An 18,155-nucleotide genomic window follows, 5' to 3' on the forward strand; every position below is an offset into this window, starting at 1 on the left:
GCCATCTGTAAGCTCCATGAGGACAGGTTCCATGTCTGATTCATACAAACAGTGAGTGCATACATGTGCATGTAAAGATGTGTGTATGTGTGTGTGTGTGTGTGTGTGTGTGTGTGTGTGTGCACATGCATGCACACACAGGAAAAGTACACTATCTGGAAAGGATTCATACCAGTTATTTGGGGTTATTTTTATGGGAGAAATGGACTTCCATTTTTTATTTAACATGTATGTATTTGTTTGAATTTTGTACAGTAAGCATGAATTGCTTTTATATTTTCTAAAAGATAAAGGAATTCCTAAATAAATAAATAAAGGAATTCCATACCCTTTTCTCTTTTCCAACTGCTGCTGATCCTCATCATTTCTCCATGACCACTGTAACATCCTTGCCTCTAATCTCGTCTGCTCTCAGCTCCGTCCTCCAAATCATCTCCAAATCACAGGGTTACTATCACATCGCTCCCTCCTTAGAGACCTGCCAGGAATAAGTTCGCTCCTCATAAGGACTCCTAAGGAGTTCACGATCTGGCCCCCATCTTGGTCCCCAGCTTTATTTCCTCCTATGCCTCCTCACCTGCTTTCAGGCACAAAGACCACATCATTCTCCATACAGCAAATTTCCTGGTGATCCTTGAAGATCCATCTCAATGGATTCCCCTGACTCTTTCAAGCAGATCAATCACCTCAACACTTTGCACCTCCATTTGAGCATTTCTATAGTAAATTCTAATGCATCTATGTTCAGCTTCACGAGAATATGAATCCACAGGTGCAACAGTCCTGCCTCAGCATGTCCTTGTCACCCTAGTGCCTGGCTCATTCCCTGCCTGATAGTAGATGTTCAATAAGTATTTATTGAATGAACGAGAGATAAATTTCTTCTTTTAATTTTTTTATGTTTATTTATTTTTGAGAGACAGGGAGAGACACAGCATGAGCAGGGGAGGGGCAGAGAGAGAGGGAGATACAGAATCCGAAGAAGGCTCCAGGCTCTGAGCTCTCAGCACAGAGCCAAACACGGGGCTCGAACTCACAAACTGCGAGATCATGACCTGAGCCAAAGTCAAGACGTTCAGCTGACTGAGCCACCCAGGCACCCCAATTTCTAAGTGTACTTGGGAAAATGGTAACAAGTTCTTTCGGTTTCCTTCTACCTCTCCTCCATATCCCATATCCAGGCATCCACTCTGCAGAGGAGGATACCATCACTGCCATCATATGCGTCCCCGAAGCCCTGGTGCCTGACCACACCGCCCCCATCAAGGTGCTCCCCTCCCTGCCGATGCCTTGCTCAGTCACTGGAAAGCCTAGGAGAGCTGCCAGGGACATGGCCTTTGACGACCACTCACAAAGCACTCCTCTGCTTCCTTATCCAGAAACCCATGGTGGTAAGCAAGATGAGCCCCATGGGGTTGGCTGAGAACTGAATGGGATAGTACCTGTAAAGCAACTAGAGCAGAATCTGGGTCCCTGCAGGAGACTCCACTATTCTTCCTTTCTCCAAGCATTGTTCTCTTTTTAATAGATTTTTGAAAACAAGAAAGACTTTGCCATTTTTTAAATGACTATTTAATGAAGGTAACAGCAGGTGACAGAGGCAGTAAGGGCAAAAGGCTTGCAGACAGAATCCTGCCTGGTGCTCTCAGGTCACTTTGCAAACAGCCCTGCTTTGTCTGCTTAAATACCCCTATTCTCTATTGGACTTCCGCAAATATACCCTGTCCTCCTCCTTCTGTAATGTCCCTTCTGCCCATCTTCTCTGCCTAGCTATACCTTACCCATTTTCAAGGCCCCGGTCACCAAGTTACCGCCTCAGTAGAGCCTGCTCTGATTATCTGAGAAGGAATTAGGTCATTTCTTTCTCTGTGTTTCCACAGAACATCATGCCCGCCTCTCTACCCACCTACATCACATTATTCTCAAAGCTCCATTTCTGGGTCAGCTTTCCCACACTAGAAAGAAGAGAGCTTTTGATGCTTCCTTCTCCATGATGCTTAAGAGATCTGCTCCAGAAGATGAGCCAGCACTTATTTCCAAAGCTACAGAGTAAGTAAAGAAGAAATTAATTATAATTGACATGGAGAATTTTAAATCTGGAAGTTGCTATTTGAATTTGGAACAAGAAAGAGGCCCTTATTAAACCATTACAGGGCACAGAGTGGCAAGAGATACCGTTATCACTGGATGATATGGCGGGAATTCCTGGCTCTTCTGTGTTGGAATTTAATGTCTACCTTAAATAAATCTCACTCTCAATGGGGGTTTTGACAGTACCAGGGCCATTAATGAGGAAGAAAAACCCTGGAAACCTAATTATCGGCTCGAAAGACACCCAGGGACAGCTATGTGAGGAAAAGGTGTGACATCTGACTGGTGTATCATTCGGGGCCTGTGCTGCGTCTGGTTGTTTGTAACTAATGCAATTATTTTCCTCTAGGGTTGTCTCTAAGGGACGTTTTAAAGAATGCCATTTACAGTGACCACACAGTAGACTGAAGAAAAAGAAGTAACAAATTGTATACAGACATCATGGAAAAGAGAGCCATCATGGAAAAAAGTGTGCTGACAAAGATTACTCCTTCAAGCAAGGTTGCGCCTATTCTCTGATGGGCAGCCTTTAAATTAAAAGGTGCGGGTAGCCAATAAGTACCTTCAGAGAAGAGGGTGGGAGGACCACGATGACAAAAATCGTCCAGATTCTATTACATGTTATTTGTCACTCAAAAGAAAGGCTTTAACCGACAAAAGCAGGCTTTTCCCCAGACGGTGACTTTGCTGGGTATGTACTGGCTGCTTTGCTATGTTTTATTGTTCTATGTTTCACTGTTATGTTTTCTTCATTCTGTCCTTCAAGGAGCCTGAATTCAGTGTCCATATATACACACATGCCCTAAACAGCAGACTCTACTGTTTGATTAGCAAATTGCCTCAGAAACATTCAGGGAATTTCAGAAATATTTCACTCCAAAAAGACATGTGACTGTCCACCTTACTGGAGGGTAATTGCCTACATCAAAGTTCTTAAAAATGTGTCAGGCTTTCAGCCAGAAATTTACCTCCTAGGAAACTATTCTAAGAAAATTGTTAAATATTTGTGCAAATATGTGTGTATGAGGCCAATCATTGTAGTAAGTGGTTCAAATCCCTTAAATATCTGACCATTACAAATCGCTAAAAGAAATTACGATCCATTCACCTAATGAAATCTGATAGCACCTAAAATGATATATCGGTAATAGTATATTAAATAGGAAAAAAAAGTTACAAAACAAAACGACTAGCACACTCTCATTCTTTTTATTTTAAACTTTTTACATGTTTATTTATTTTTGACAGAGAGAGACAGAGACAGTCAAGTGGGGGAGGGGCAGAGAGAGAGGAAGACACAGATTCTGAAGCAGGCTCCAGGCTCTGAGCTGTCAGCACAGAGCCCAAGGCAGGGCTCGAACTCACAAGCCACAGGATCATGACCTGAGCTGAAGTCGGACACTCAACCGACTGAGCCACCCAGGTGCCCCTAGCATGATCTCATTCTTATGAGGAAAATAATATTTTGGTTTTTTATTTTCCTAATCAGGTCAGTGGGTTGGTCAGTATAAGAAAAAATAAGTTAAAGTGGTAAAACATAAGAAATAAACATTTTGTTTTAACCTAAAACATAAACGTACACTCCTCTACCAGTCATTTGATAAAGAGCCAAGATTAATTCATTTTGGTTGTGGGTCCACTTTTTATAGCTCTACATCATCTGTCTTTATGTACCACACTGTCAAGTATTTTCAGTTTCAATTTCTTTAATTGGTGAGAAAACATAAAGAATGTTGTGAAGCAATCTAAGTCCAAAATACTTCCATATTTTTATAATTTTTCTCCAACTCTGATGGCTGTCTTGCCTCCACCTGACTTGATAGCAAAACTTAGCAAGTTGCATTTTTAAAAGTTTTTCCACACCATTGAAGTTAATTTCCATAAAAGTGACTCTCTTTGCAAAATCACATTTCATCAGTTTGCATAATTGAAATAACACCACCAGTATAAACAAATTTCGGTGGCGAAAATACAACTAGCTCTTGATCAGTAGACAAAGCTGGTGAGAAAGTAAATGCATTCTTGAAAGTGACCTCCTTGCCACATTAAGCAAAAAAATTTTTACTGAGCAAATGGAAAGCATTGTTTAACACAGCATGTGGGCCTGGCAGAGATCAGAGAAAGATGGAAATGCTCTTCTCCCAGCCGTCTGTGTGGCTGGCTGGACAATAATCTTCCCGTCTCAACCTCGGCCACCTCCCAAGGAAGTCTTCCATGATTTCCTTGACCATTCCTCCTATTCTTCATCACATCACCCTGTGTTTTCATCATAAAAAATCATTATCTGTAACTCTCATTTATTCTTTGATCACTTGTGTCTTGTCTGTGTTCACCAACAGAATATAAACTTGTCCATCCCATTGTTCGTTAGTGCCTAGCACAGTGCTTGATATGTAGTTGTCATTTGAACTTTACTTAGAGTTCATATATATGTATGAAAACTTATAGTTAAAGTGATCTAGTGGTGTTGGGAGGATGAAATATTATATCTCATCAGAGGAATACATACTCTTATCACCCACAGTGTAAGTTGCAAACAAGTTACTGATGTGGAAAACAGAGGCAGAAGGAAATGGCAGATAAAATTAAATTTCCTTCTAACCTGCAGCCCACTGACAACTACCTGAGGCTGGCAGAGCAATATGTTTCTCTAGGAACTCACTGTCTTAATGTTTTGCTAGCCTGAAAAACAACCTTAGCTTGACAATAGCTAGGCCTCCAGTATCCTGTGAGTCTTCTTTAGCATAGGAGAATCTCTTTGGAAACTTGCCTTTGACTTTCCCTCCCCCAACCCCCAAGTATATAATCAGTCTCTCCTGTAGGTCCCAAGGCAGCTCTTCTTGCCCATGGGTCTTGTCCCTGTGCTTTAATAAAAGCACTTTTATTCACTAAAGAAGTCTTTAGGAATTCTTTCTTGGCCGTCAGCTCCGGACCCCACCATCACTCCAAAACCTCATCATTTACCATTAAAAAATAATTAAAATTATGATTGATAACACTCTGTTGTCATCATCTATTATCAAGCAACACATCCCAGGACTCTGATAAATAGAAACACCACAGACAGCAAGGGCACTGACAATTCTCTGGGAACTTCTCCAACAGCACACAATTTCTGAACTATTTGTATTATTAACATTTTACCCTCACAAATTTAACCTAGAGAAAGTAAGTATCTCATCTGATTTGACCTCTCTTCCCATGCAATTCATCCATAGTAACAAATCAAATAAACTTAATTATTCCTAGCATCTCTCCTTTAGAACGTGAAAGAACAAATTCTTTGTGATTTTCCAGGGCACTTTGAAAATCTCAAAGACCATTTTATATGCAAAAGACATTATTTAGGATTCAGGTTTGCAAAGGCAAGAGTCTGACTCACCACCAGTCCCTCATTGCCAATAGAAATTGAGCACAAAGAGCTCCAAGAGGGTGAGCTACCTGGGTGGAGTAAACAGGTTTCCAAAGCAAGAGTTCTACTCCAACCCATGAGGCAGTATCCCAAATGTGAAAGACAATCTGAACCAACCAGCTAAGGGGATGATTTTCTTCACAAGGAGATTTATTAATGAGGAATGTCTCAAAAGCAAAGGAAGGAGTCTGGGGTTTCATTGTGGAAGATCAACAAGAGAGTCATCTGCCAGTCGTCGAGGAGTCATGATGAAGGATGGGGTGGGTATATCTCAGAAAAAACAAGGGCAAGATGGTCCTTTGTGGTGTCAAGGACTCCTTCCTCAACTGATCTTTAGACTTCTCTGAGCACTCTTCTTAAGTAGGTCTCGTGCTTGGCCTCCTGACCCAGTTTCACAAGAATACTGCCAAACCAGTTTAGTAAGAATCTCCCCACCCCATCGCTAACCAAATTCCTCCCAGTAGTTTTCCATCCACTTGACCTTTTCGCCTGCCTATTGTCTATAATTCCCATCTGCCCCTGTTGTATCAGAGATCAGTTCAATCTCTCTCACTGATTGCAATATTCCTGGCCCCTGTTGCAATAGTCTTTTTTTAAGAGTAATAATTTATTTACTTTAAATTCAAGTTAGTTAACATACTGTAGTATTGGTGTCAGAAGTAGAACCCTGTGATTCATCACTTACATACAACACCCAGTGCTCATCCCAACAAGTGCCCTCCTTCATGCCCATCACCCATTTAGTCCATCCCCCCCACCTCCCCTCCAGCAGCCCTCAGTTCTCTGTATTTAAAAGTCTCTTGTGGTTTGTCTCCCTCTCTGTTTTTATCTTATTTTTCCTTCCCTTCCCCTATGTTCATCTGTTTTGCTTCTTAAATTCCACATATGAGTGAAATCATATGGTATCTGTCTTTCTTTGACTGACTTATTTCACTTAGCATAATATATTCTAGCTCCATCCACGTTGTTGCTAATGGCAAGATTTCACTCTTTTTGATCATTGAGTAATATTTCATTGTTCTTTATCCATTCATGGACATTTGGGGTCTTTCCATAGTTTGGCTATTGTCAACAGTGCTGCTATAAACATTAGGGCGCGTGTGCCCCTTTGAATCAGCACTTTTGTATCCTTTGGATAAATACCTACTAATGCAATTGTTGGGTCGTATGGTTAATTGTATTTTTAATTTTTTGAGGAACCTCCATGCTGTTTTCCAGAGTGGCTGTACCAGTTTGCATTCCCACCAGCAATGAAAAAGAGTTCTCTTTTCTCTGCAGCCTCACCAACATCTATTGTTTCCTGAGTTGTTAATTTTAGCCATTCTGACAGGTGTGAGGTAGTATCTCATTGTGGTTTTGATTTGTATTTCCCTGATGATGGGTGATGTTGAGCATCTCTTCATGTGTCTCTTAGTGACCTGGATGTATTCTTTAGAAAAGTGTCTATTCATGTCTTCTGCCCATTTTTTCACTGGATTATTTGTTTTTTGGGTGTTGAGTTTGGTACGTTCTTTATAAATTTTCAGTACTAACCCTTTATCTGATATGTCACTTGCAAATGTCTTCTCCCACTCCTTTGGTTGCCTTTTAGTTTTGTTGCTGTGCAGAAGCTTTTTATCTTGATGAGGTCCCAATAATTCATTTTTGCTTTTGTTCCCCTTGCCTCCAGAGACAGGTCTGTTAACCAGTTGCTGCAGCCAAGGTCAAAGAGGGTATTGGCCTGTTTTCTCCTCTAGGATTTTGATGGCTTCCTGTATTACATTGAGGTCTTTCACCCATTTTGAGTTTATTTTCGTGTATGGTGTAAGAAAGTGGGCCAGTTTCATTCTTCTGCCTGCCACTGTCCAGTATTTCCAGCACCATTTGCTGAAGAGACCGTCTTTTTACCATTGGATGCTCTTTTCTGCTTTGTCAAATATTAATTGGCCATATATTTGTAGGCCCATTTCTAGGTTCTCTATTCTGCTCCATTATCTATGAGTCTATTTTTGTGCCAATATCATACTGTCTTAATGATTACAGCTTTGTAATACAGCTTGAAGACCAGAATTGTGATGCCTCCAGCTTTGGTTTTCTTTTTCAACATTACTTTGGCTATTTTTGAGCCTTTTCTGGTTCCATACAAATTTTATAATTGTTTGTTCAAGCTCTGTGAAGAATGTTGATGTTATTTTGATAAAGATTGCATTGGGGCGCCTGGGTGGCGCAGTCGGTTAAGCGTCCGACTTCAGCCAGGTCACGATCTCGCGGTCCGTGAGTTCGAGCCCCGCGTCGGGCTCTGGGCTGATGGCTCAGAGCCTGGAGCCTGTTTCTGATTCTGTGTCTCCCTCTCTCTCTGCCCCTCCCCCGTTCATGCTCTGTCTCTCTCTGTCCCAAAAAAATAAATAAACGTTAAAAAAAAAAAAAAAGATTGCATTAAGTGTATAGATTGCTTTCAGTAGTATTGACATTTTAACAATATTTGTTCTTCCAATCCATGAGCATGGAATATTTTTCCATATCTCTGTTCCTTCTTCAATTTCTTTCATGAGGTTTCTATAGTTTTCAGCATATAGATCTTTTACCTCTTTGGTTAGGTTTATTCCTACGTATCTTATGAGTTTTAGTACAATTGTAAATGGGACCAATTCCTAGATTTCTCTTCCTGCTGCTTTATTATTGGTGTATAGAAATGCAACCAAGGGGCACCTGGGTGAGTCAGTTGGTTAAGTGTCCGACTTCAGCTTAGGTCATGATCTCGTGGTTCGTGAGTTCGAGCCCCACGTCAGGCTCTGTGCTGACAGCTGGGAGCCTGGAGCCTGCTTCGGATTCTGTGTCTCCCTCTCTCTCTGCCCCTCCCTCACTTACACTCTGGCTCTCTCTTGAAAATAAATAAACATTAAAAATTAAAAAAAAAAAAGAAATGCAACCAATTTTCAGTTATCAAAAATCTCCCAACAAACAAGCGTCCTATGCCAGATGGCTTCCCAGGGGAAATCTACCAGACATTTAAAGAAGAGTTATTATCTATTCTTCTGACTGTTACAAAAAATAGAAATGGAAGGAAAACTTCCAAACCCATTCTACGAGGCCAGCATCACTTTGAGTCCAAAACCAGACAAAAGACCATACTAAAAAGGAGAATTATAAGGCCAATATCCCTGAGAAGCATGAATGCAAAAATTCTCAACAAGATATTAGGAAATCGAATCCAGCAGAACATTAAAAAAATTACTCATTACAATCAAGTGGGATTATTCGTGGACTGCAGTGGCGGTTCAATATTTGCAAATCAATCAATGTGATATACTACATTATAATAAAAGAAAGGATAAGAACCATATGATCCTCTCAATAGATACAGAAAAAGCATTTGACAAAATACTGTATCCTTTCTTGATAAAACCCTCAAGAAGGTAGGGATAGGAAGAACATAACTCAACATCATAAAAGCCATATAAGAAAGATCCACCACTAATATCATCCTTAATGGGGAAAAACAGAGTTTTCCCCGAGATCAGGAACTCAACAGGGATGTCCACTTTCACCACTGCTGTTCAACACAGTACTGGAAGTCCTGGCCTCAGCAATCAGACAACAAAAAGAAATAAAAGGCATACAAACTGGCAAAGAAAAAGTCAAACTTTCACTCTTCACAGATGACATAATACTCTACATGGAAAACCCAAGACTCCACCAGAAAACTGCTAGAGCTGATACATGAATTCAGCAAAGTTGCAGGATATAAAATCAATGTACAGAAATTGGTTGCAATAGTCTTGAATAAAGTCTTCCTGGACTGTTTAACTCGATATGGTCCAATTTTTCTTTGAGAACAGTTACCTGTTTCTGAAACACAAATGTGTGGTGGGATTTCTTAACTGTCACTATTTTCTCTGGAAGCACAGGACTCCTATGAAGTTGAACATTGTCAGAGGTGATAAGAAAACTGATCTCCCCAGTGGTTTGCACCAAATAATTAATGCTTTCAAAATGCTGATTAAGTCTAATTTCTTTTTGACCATAAGGGAAACAACACCTTTTATCAACAGGTGTTCTTTGAGCACCCTACTCTGGGCCAGCCTATCTGAAAGGAATAATAAGGTGATCGAGATAGGATATGAGAAGAAATCAGCCCCACCCCAATCTAGAAATTTCTTGCCCTGTTAAAAAGTCACCCAGCCAAAACTGTCCTCAAGATTTTACTCCCTAGTGCAATCATGACCCCATTACAAAATTTCAAAGTCATAAGTTTTGTTCTCCAGGACAAATAATGTGCCCCAGTGTATCTTCACAAGTGTATGTGACCTCTTTTCAAATGTATATTACCAGTACTCCTTTCAAATATAGCCCTTTCAAAAAGGTTTTGGAAGTCAACTTATAAGTTGACTTATAAGTTCATCTTCCCTTCCCTGTTAAGTGTCTCTTTGCCTCCTTTAGCTACGTGCGTATTATGAAGCCCGTTCTCCCCAACTGACCACGAAGCAAAGCCTGAAGTGTACACTGAATAAAAGAGAATGTCTGTCACTGAGACAAGAAAACTGAAGGTACCCCATAAGAGAAAAAGCTGGGTTTTTTCCCTTTGCTTCTCTTCCAGCTTTTATTCTTGCTAGGACCTGCACCCCTGCCCTACACATGCCTTCATGTATGCCCTCCTTGTAAGGGACAAAGAGTTAATGATACCTTTGGAGTCTTTCAGCACAACAGATAATATCTAAGGAATGACACAGCAGAGTCATCATGTGACTATTCCAGATTACTGGCACTGGACATATCGACACCAAGACCCTTGGCTTCAGGCTGTAAGTGACTTATGATGGACATCTAGACCCTGTCCTTGTTGTAACCAGTTTCTGGATGCCTAAGAGGACACGTGTACCAGACCACAATTGTTAATAAAAACCCCAGGTCCCAAGCAAAGAAAAGACTCTCTCTTTTCCTTTCCAGGTCTCCTGGACGCTCCATCTGTATCTCTCTCTGTCTCTCTGTATAGATAGATATAGCTATAGCGATAGTGATAAAGATAGAGATGGATATACATATATCTAATAAGCTCTGCTTTCACTTCCTGCGGGCTTACATTTGATTTCCATCCTGTGTGAAACCAAAGAGCCTCTTAGCTGGTCCTGCGAGATCCCCCTCTGGGTTCTGGAACCCACCTGCTGCTTCATCACCTCCATTTGTTAAAAAATTGGGATGAGGCACCTCCCGGTCCTTGGCTGGTGAGCCCTTTCCTTCTTTTCTCTGATGCAAGTCCTGCAAGCAGCAACATCTTATTTTAAAATTTTGAGCTGAGGTGTTAGCCCCCCACCCCCACCACCCGATCCCTGCTGAGGTAAAGTTCTCTAGAATCTGGCAATACCTAAATCTAAGGTGATAGCAAATCCTTGTCCAAAAAGCAGTTTAGGAATCCTAAATGTTTCTTCTGTGTCTTTCTCAGTTTCTTCTGAGAATCTAAAAGTATGGTTCTGTCAACAAGGTTTGAACAACTCACTGTATTTTAATATGACAGTTTTTGTACAAGAACCAGTTGGAACACAGTCCCAAATTATTTCCTGTCCCCTTCCCATCTCCCCTACTCCTCTCTCCCTGTCTTTTCCTTTCTCTCTCCCTCTCTTCTTTCTCTTCCTACTTCACACACACACACACACACACACACACACACACACACACTTTTTTAACCCTATATATCCCGGTCCATTACACATCCAATTGGCCCATCCTGACTGTTCCACACAGCTTTCTGTCTTCTCCCACAGGATTTCAGGGGCTCTCTGTCTGCAGACAAAAATCTAGAGAACAGTGAGGAGAATGTAGAATGGCTCACTGCAAATGAAAGTTTCCTTTCTTCTCTTGCCTTTTCTTTTTGACATATCCTCCTTGAACTCTTCCTTGCTCGTAAGATGCACAGAAAACTGCAAGGCAGAATTACCTTCACCACACTTTGCACAGGGAGCCGTGTGGGTGGGAAAGAACATTTCTTACTGAGAAAACTTTCCCTTGTCAGTAAGTGCATGATAATAGCACCTGCCTATTAAACAACATTCCCTTTCTGAAACTTTAATTCCACCTATAGATCATATTTTTCAATGAAAGTTTTGCTATTGAAGTAGCTGCCAGGATGTTATGGACCGGCGTGATTGCAATTTACAGTATTTCATAAATCACTGCAAGATTGAAAATGCTTGTGACAAAGGAGGCTTTAAATTGACATCCTGTCTTTTTATGGGCATTAAAAAAGTTGATCTCATGACATACTCCACAGACGCATCCCTCCTTCCTCAGCCAAAATGTCCCCACCTGGCGCAGCCTTGGGCAGGTGACTGGGGAAGGAGGGAGAAAGGGATGTCAGGAAGCAAACCACAGCTCTCCAAAGTGTGCTTTGTAAGAGAGGAAAATCCAAAGAATTGATCTTTGGATATGAATGTGATCTCCAGAATTCATAACTGCTTAAAAGACAAGATCCTTGATCTATCTCCTACCAGCAGCACCAATCTGTGAATCTCATCAGCCCCAATGAATCCCTACAGCACCACAAAATTTAAAGAGAAAATTAGATCAATTCTCCTTAAAGGAACCAAGAAACTTGCAATTTCCTTAATGGAGATCACAAGGTCAAGCAATGAGTGAACTGGGAACCTCACGAGAAAATGATCAGTGCCCACTTTCTATTCTATTCTAATATGGCCACACATTAGAATCATCTGAGAAGCTGTTAAAATACCCCACACTTCAGGGCTATAAACAAGATCTAAAATTTCCCCAGGTGACTCTAATATGCAGCCAGTTTTGAGAATCATTGGCCCAGAAACAAAAGGCAAGCAACAGAAAGGAGTGACAGGCAAGCTGTTATAAATCAGGGACACCAGAAAACACACACTTAGGTATGAATTTAATGAGTACTGTCACTACTAAACTCCAGCCGTCTGTTGCCATGAAGGAATAGGAGCCCATTGTTGTCAGACTTTCTGATTTGTACCAGAAATCTGGATATTTTTATCATGAAATCTGACTTTTCATGGTTGAAAAATAACTCAAGAAAATACTATGCAACTTAAACAAAATACATCTTGGAACTACAAGTTTGCAACCTCTGACCTAGATAATGCTGATTTACACATCAAAATTTTCCACAAATAAAAATACTGCACCACCAACAACATAAATGGCCAGGATGATTCTCTCAGGGACAAAGGCAAGCTTAGTGGAGAAGTATTACAGTGGAAGCCAGTTACACTGATATATAATAGATATATAAATGTCAGCAACAAACATGGGAGCTGTGGTCAGATGGCCCTCCTGTTTTTATATTTTGAGTTAAGTGTCCTCAGATGAAGAAAGGGAAGCAGAAGTTCTGCTGTTTTGGGGGGAGGAATCTGGCTTCCCCACAATGCTCTGGGGAAATTCCAGTCCTTGGTAGGTCTCAGAAACTCGGTCACATTAACCCCAGACCTTCGCTTGGCCATCTCAGAACTACTGAAACTGGTCTTTTACCCACTTTTTCAGTGTTTGCTGACACAAGAGTCTGAGAAGTGAGAGACGAAAGGAAAGGAGGACGGGTACCAGTCGCAAGCTCCTTCAGCATTAAAGCAGTGACTAACACTAATTACGCCTCTCAGACCTGTTTGAGCAGACCTGTTTTCTCTATGAATTAATGCAGAGTGACCTACTTTTCTACATGTTATTTGTTATTTGGGCTGTTATTTTATCGATTTTGAGACTGTTTTGTTACATGGGAATGGAAAAATCTAATACAATAAAACTCTTCTCATTGAAAATAATAAAGCTACATCACGAAATATAAATTTATGTGTTTCCTTATAAAAAGATAGCATCTGTGGACTACATTTAGGTTGTGGGAATTAGCTGAAGGCTGTTTCAGTGGATTAATAAAAACAAAAACAAATATGAATACATTAATGTTTAGACATAAAACCTAAGATAAAATAATAGACTGCATTTCTAAATTTTAAAACTTGTTTGTTTATAATATTCTAGAGATATTTATTTCATAAAGGAGCACAATGTTAGTCTTACAAGACCATATATATTTTCTATTTATATTCCTCTTGTCCCATTTTTCATGTGCATTATATCATCTGATTTTATTATGCTTCATATTTTATTTATTCATTTATGAGGCCCTGGGATTTTATTTCTTGAAATCTTAGTGGAATGTTTACTAAAATACAGATAATTAAAAATAAAATCACACAGCTCACATGCACATTTTGTTTTATATGCAATTATAAATGTATTTTCAAGGCAATTTTAATGTCCAATTTCCACAAAGCATTTTCTTCTCCCTGTGCAGCACATACTCTATGGAAATCTTAAAAAGAGGCTGTTTTCATAACTTTGGTAATTGCAAGCCTCAGAGATTCCACCTACCCGCGAATGCATAGGAATGATTTGCATTCTGGTCATGAAAATAACAGTATTTTTGATGCACGTGGGCTTCCCAGAAAGATACAATTGCCAAGGGGTGTCAGAAGAGGGTGGTTTACAAAGAGGTGGGAATTACTAGCATACAGAACAAGGCCTGAAGCAGTCTTCATAATCCCATGATGGGAGCCATCTTGCTATCTCAAATACTCTCCCACTGACCTGCAGGAGCACAATGAACACTGATTATCAATGCCGCATAGCTACATAGTGATTCACACACCACACACATATATAAAGCAGCGGGTGTCATCATTTCCTAGCTACCCTGTCCTCCTCCTTGCCACTGCAAAAACAAAAACAAAAACAAAAAAAACAAAAACAAAAACAAAAACAAAAACAAAAACAAAAACAAAAACAAAAAAGCAGCGAGTCTTCCCAGGATGCTACTATCTCCCCTATGAAGCCACTTAGCATACAGAGCACGGGAGTCGTACCTACAGTGTTGTGCCTTGCAATCTTCCCCCACCCTTTAGATTTTCCTGTGCTGGTAAGGAGAGATTAAGGAAAATGCAGGAACTCCAAGAAAATGGAAAATATTTCAATCGATGTAATTTCCACCCAAAACTAAGAAATTGGATATGAGTTGAGACCACACTGGCCTTTACCCAGCTCTTTCTTCCTTTCTCACCTCCTACTGAATAAATTAAAGTGATTTATACTTGTCTTTCTAGAGTCAACTTAAGGGTCATTGCCTTCAGGAAGCTCTCTGGGCTGGGCCTCCTCATACTCTCATGACACCTGCTTTGCCCACAACGTCATTCTTGTTGCATTACACTACAACACTGGTGTAGGGACTCGACTTCTCCAGTAGACTGACTTCCTTAAGGGCAGTGACTGGGGCTCAATATTTCTGTGGTCCCAGTGCTTCACCCAGGGTCTGATATACCTAAAAGGTGCTCAGTAAATGGTAACATATTATTCACAAAAACAGCCTATACAGCATCATAGCTCAATTAAGGTGGGACACATTCGCCCACCAAACATTTACTGGTCACCTGCCTGTGGTGAGACTGGGCCAAATACTGAACATACATGACGTAACGTAAAGCTCAGCCATCTTTCAAGAAGTGTATATTTTCTCATATGTTACAGGTAAGTAAACACTCAAGATATGTTTATTTAACCAAGGTCACACAACCAGTAAATGACAGAGTTTGGATTTAATCCAAGGGATGTCTGACTCGAACACCTGTTTTTCCTTTTCTATCTCAGTGCTAGTCAAAGGAAAATATCTCTATGTTACCATTAGAAAAAGTAAACTTAAAAACAAATCTATGAATAAGGCCTTCTTGCCACTGCCATTTTCTCTCCCTATCTTTCTTCCTCTCTCTCCTTCAAAGTTAACACCTTCACAAGTCTTCCAGACACCTGTCCTGAAAACAAAGTCAACATTACCACTTAAACTAAAAATATGAAATATCCCACCAACTGTTTAGTGCTCATATAGTTCTATTTTGTCAGAAATACAGTATGCGTCGCTATAAATCTGTTCACATGTAACACATAATTATGCTGTCTACAAACATCACAAGCTCTACTGCTATACACAACCTGCCTTACAACCCCCAAAAGCCCCTAGCAAGTGAGAATCCCTGATCTAAAGAGCATGTTACTATTTACGAGCTTATCAACTGAAGCTCTGATACTTAAATGTACCTCTAAAAACTTCTTCCATAATGAAAACACAGGTATCTTAAAACACACAATGGAAAAAACCAATAGGATGGAACCAGTTCCTTGGCTAGGACCATGATGCCTGTGCTGGAGGTGGGGCAGGAAGGGGGGGTTATCCAGCCCAAACTTGTCTCTGGTTTTGTGCAGACTATGTCCTTAAGTTCCATGGCAACCAACCATCAGCCTGATTTACCAAAATAAAAAATAAAAGTGCTTCCTGCAAGAGGAATGCAAAAATCCATTTCTAAGGCCAGTGAGAGCTGCCAAAAGTAACCCCAGGAGACTTGTCACATTAGAATGCTGTCACTACCACCATCAATTGATGGGAACAGATCAAGGAGGGTTTCTGGTGTTCAGAAAAGACATCCTTCCCTCTCACAGAACAGGTGCTGCTGTGCTCCTCCAGTGACCCCAAATGGACAGAAACAAAGGAGGTAGTACTCAGCATCTGTAGATGCCAAGCACTTGGCCAGATGGTCCTTCTTCACATCTAGAAGAAAACAAGTCCCAAAAAGAAGAGATGTGGGGAAGTTGTCCAGCCAAGAACCAAGGGAACCATGCCAAGGTGCATCTTTACAGAAGGGAAACTTAAGAGAGCAAAGAACACGTTCCTGGTGGCAAGAGGTCAGGTTAAGGGGCAACAGTAAGAAGTACTCATTTTATCACACGTCTTACTTCCCACTGGATTCTCAGTATCTTGAAGGTGGGACCATGTCTTCTTCATGTCCCCAGCAGAGTATGTGACCATTAACAAACAATAAATGAATGAAGAAATGAATGCTTCCTTCATTCTCTCTCAGGTATTTGCCTTCTTTTTAACGCTTCTCTTCTCTGCTTACTGACCTGTGCCTCCTTATGAAGTCTTTATGAGTGGGACAAGAGTCTTGTCCCTCTTTATGAGTAAGACAAGAGACCATGGACACAACTGTCTGAAGCACTACCTATCACTCATCCTTGTTGCCAATTCCCAGAGCAATTAGGAGAATGTAATTATAAGTGTCCAAAAATCTCTGAAATATTTCAAGCATCATTCACTAATATTAGTAGCACATTTATTTAATTCCAAGCATCTCTCTGTATTTGATAGATTGTAAAGAGGAATTTATATGAAATGAGACAGGATACTTCTTCCCCTATTAAAATGAATATAAATAGCTTATGAATGATGGTTCACTATAACAATATGCATAACAAATGCACTTCACAAGTAACTGAAGAATAGGCACCTAGTGTTCTAAACTCATGAATATTTGGGGAAATTAAGTAGAGCACAGAATGTAAATAGAAGGAAGGGGAGAAAATAAATACTTCTGCAAAAGCATATCTGTAAACAAAAGCCTTAGAGTTGCATTTGTGTTTTTCTGCTTTTTCATTATTTAGCATGTTGTGTCTTTAAAAAAGAATTTTAGGTATATATGTATATATATGAAATATCTATATCTACATATAGATAAATACAGATCTATGTCTGCCTGAAGTTTTAAAGCAGTTTGTAAAATAAACTGATAGCCAACAGAGCATATTTAGACAAGCTATTTAGTATTCTGGTCCTAATGGGTTAAGAGCCTCAAGTGAAATATTCTGATCATACGTGTTAATTTCATACCTCCAATGCGATCTGGCAATGCTTAGCTCACATATTCTTGCAAATTACTGGAAATACAACATTCCCATGAGACAAAGTGACAGCTATGAAATTAAGTAGTTTAAGCCAAAGACTCCAACAGCTACATTAAACAAACACACCCCCAGCAAGTTTCTCTGCCCCACTCGTGCAAATGGAATACAATCGCGTCTAAACAGCAACTCACAGCTCTCTGCATTCAATATTAGAAAATAATGTAAATCTCTGGCTTTGTTTTATTATCTTTCCAGGACCTTCTTTCCTTTCTTCCAGGAAAGTAGGTAATCAGGGCACAAGAATGGGGAAAGTCCTCATTGGTCAGGTTCAGATAAATCTGGTATGATTTAAAATAGCTAGCTCTGGGGTTTTTTTTCTTAATGTTTTTTATTTTTTGGGAGAGGGAGGGAGAGAGAGACACGGGGCGGGGGGGGGGGGGAGCACACAGAATTTGAAGCAGGGTCCAGGCTCTGAGCTGTCAGCACAGAGCCCAACACAAGGCTTGAACTCACAAGCTGTGAGGTCATAATCTGAGCCGAAGTCTGACAATCAGCCGACTGAGCCACCCAGGCGCCCCACTAGCTATGGTTTTCAATCACAGCTTAGAAGTTGTTTCTTCTTTAAGTTTCTTTAAGAAAATTTACTGTGTGTTATTTTTAAATTATTAACTGATTATTTTAAGAAGTAGAATCCTTCAGGGGCGCCTGGGTGGCGCAGTCGGTTAAGCGTCCGACTTCAGCCAGGTCACGATCTCGCGGTCTGGGAGTTCGAGCCCCGCATCAGGCTCTGGGCTGATGGCTCAGAGCCTGGAGCCTGTTTCCGATTCTGTGTCTCCCTCTCTCTCTGCCCCTCCCCCGTTCATGCTCTGCCTCTCTCTGTCCCAAAAATAAATAAACGTTGAAAAAAAAAAAATTAAAAAAAAAAAAAAAA

The 18,155-nt window shown here is 40.4% G+C and overlaps 1 long non-coding RNA gene across 5 annotated transcripts; it reads left to right on the forward strand.

The window, feature by feature from the left end:
* The first annotated feature begins 1,821 nt into the window (after positions 1-1,821).
* On the forward strand, positions 1,822-13,481 carry LOC121034011 (uncharacterized). 5 transcript variants are annotated; one of them, XR_005792248.1, is made up of 4 exons: positions 1,822-2,049; positions 2,441-2,782; positions 9,923-10,284; positions 12,989-13,481. It is a non-coding gene; the product is annotated as an uncharacterized LOC121034011 (long non-coding RNA). The 5 variants fall into 5 exon arrangements; XR_005792249.1 differs by lacking the exon at positions 12,989-13,481 and having other exon boundaries at positions 1,848-2,049; positions 9,923-10,402; XR_005792250.1 differs by lacking the exons at positions 9,923-10,284; positions 12,989-13,481 and adding an exon at positions 3,340-3,384 and having other exon boundaries at positions 1,848-2,049.
* The last annotated feature ends 4,674 nt before the right edge of the window (positions 13,482-18,155 follow it).

Source organism: Herpailurus yagouaroundi, unplaced genomic scaffold, assembly GCF_014898765.1.
Source record: "Herpailurus yagouaroundi ecotype Mexico unplaced genomic scaffold, PumYag 159, whole genome shotgun sequence".
Classification (NCBI taxonomy): domain Eukaryota; kingdom Metazoa; phylum Chordata; class Mammalia; order Carnivora; family Felidae; genus Herpailurus; species Herpailurus yagouaroundi.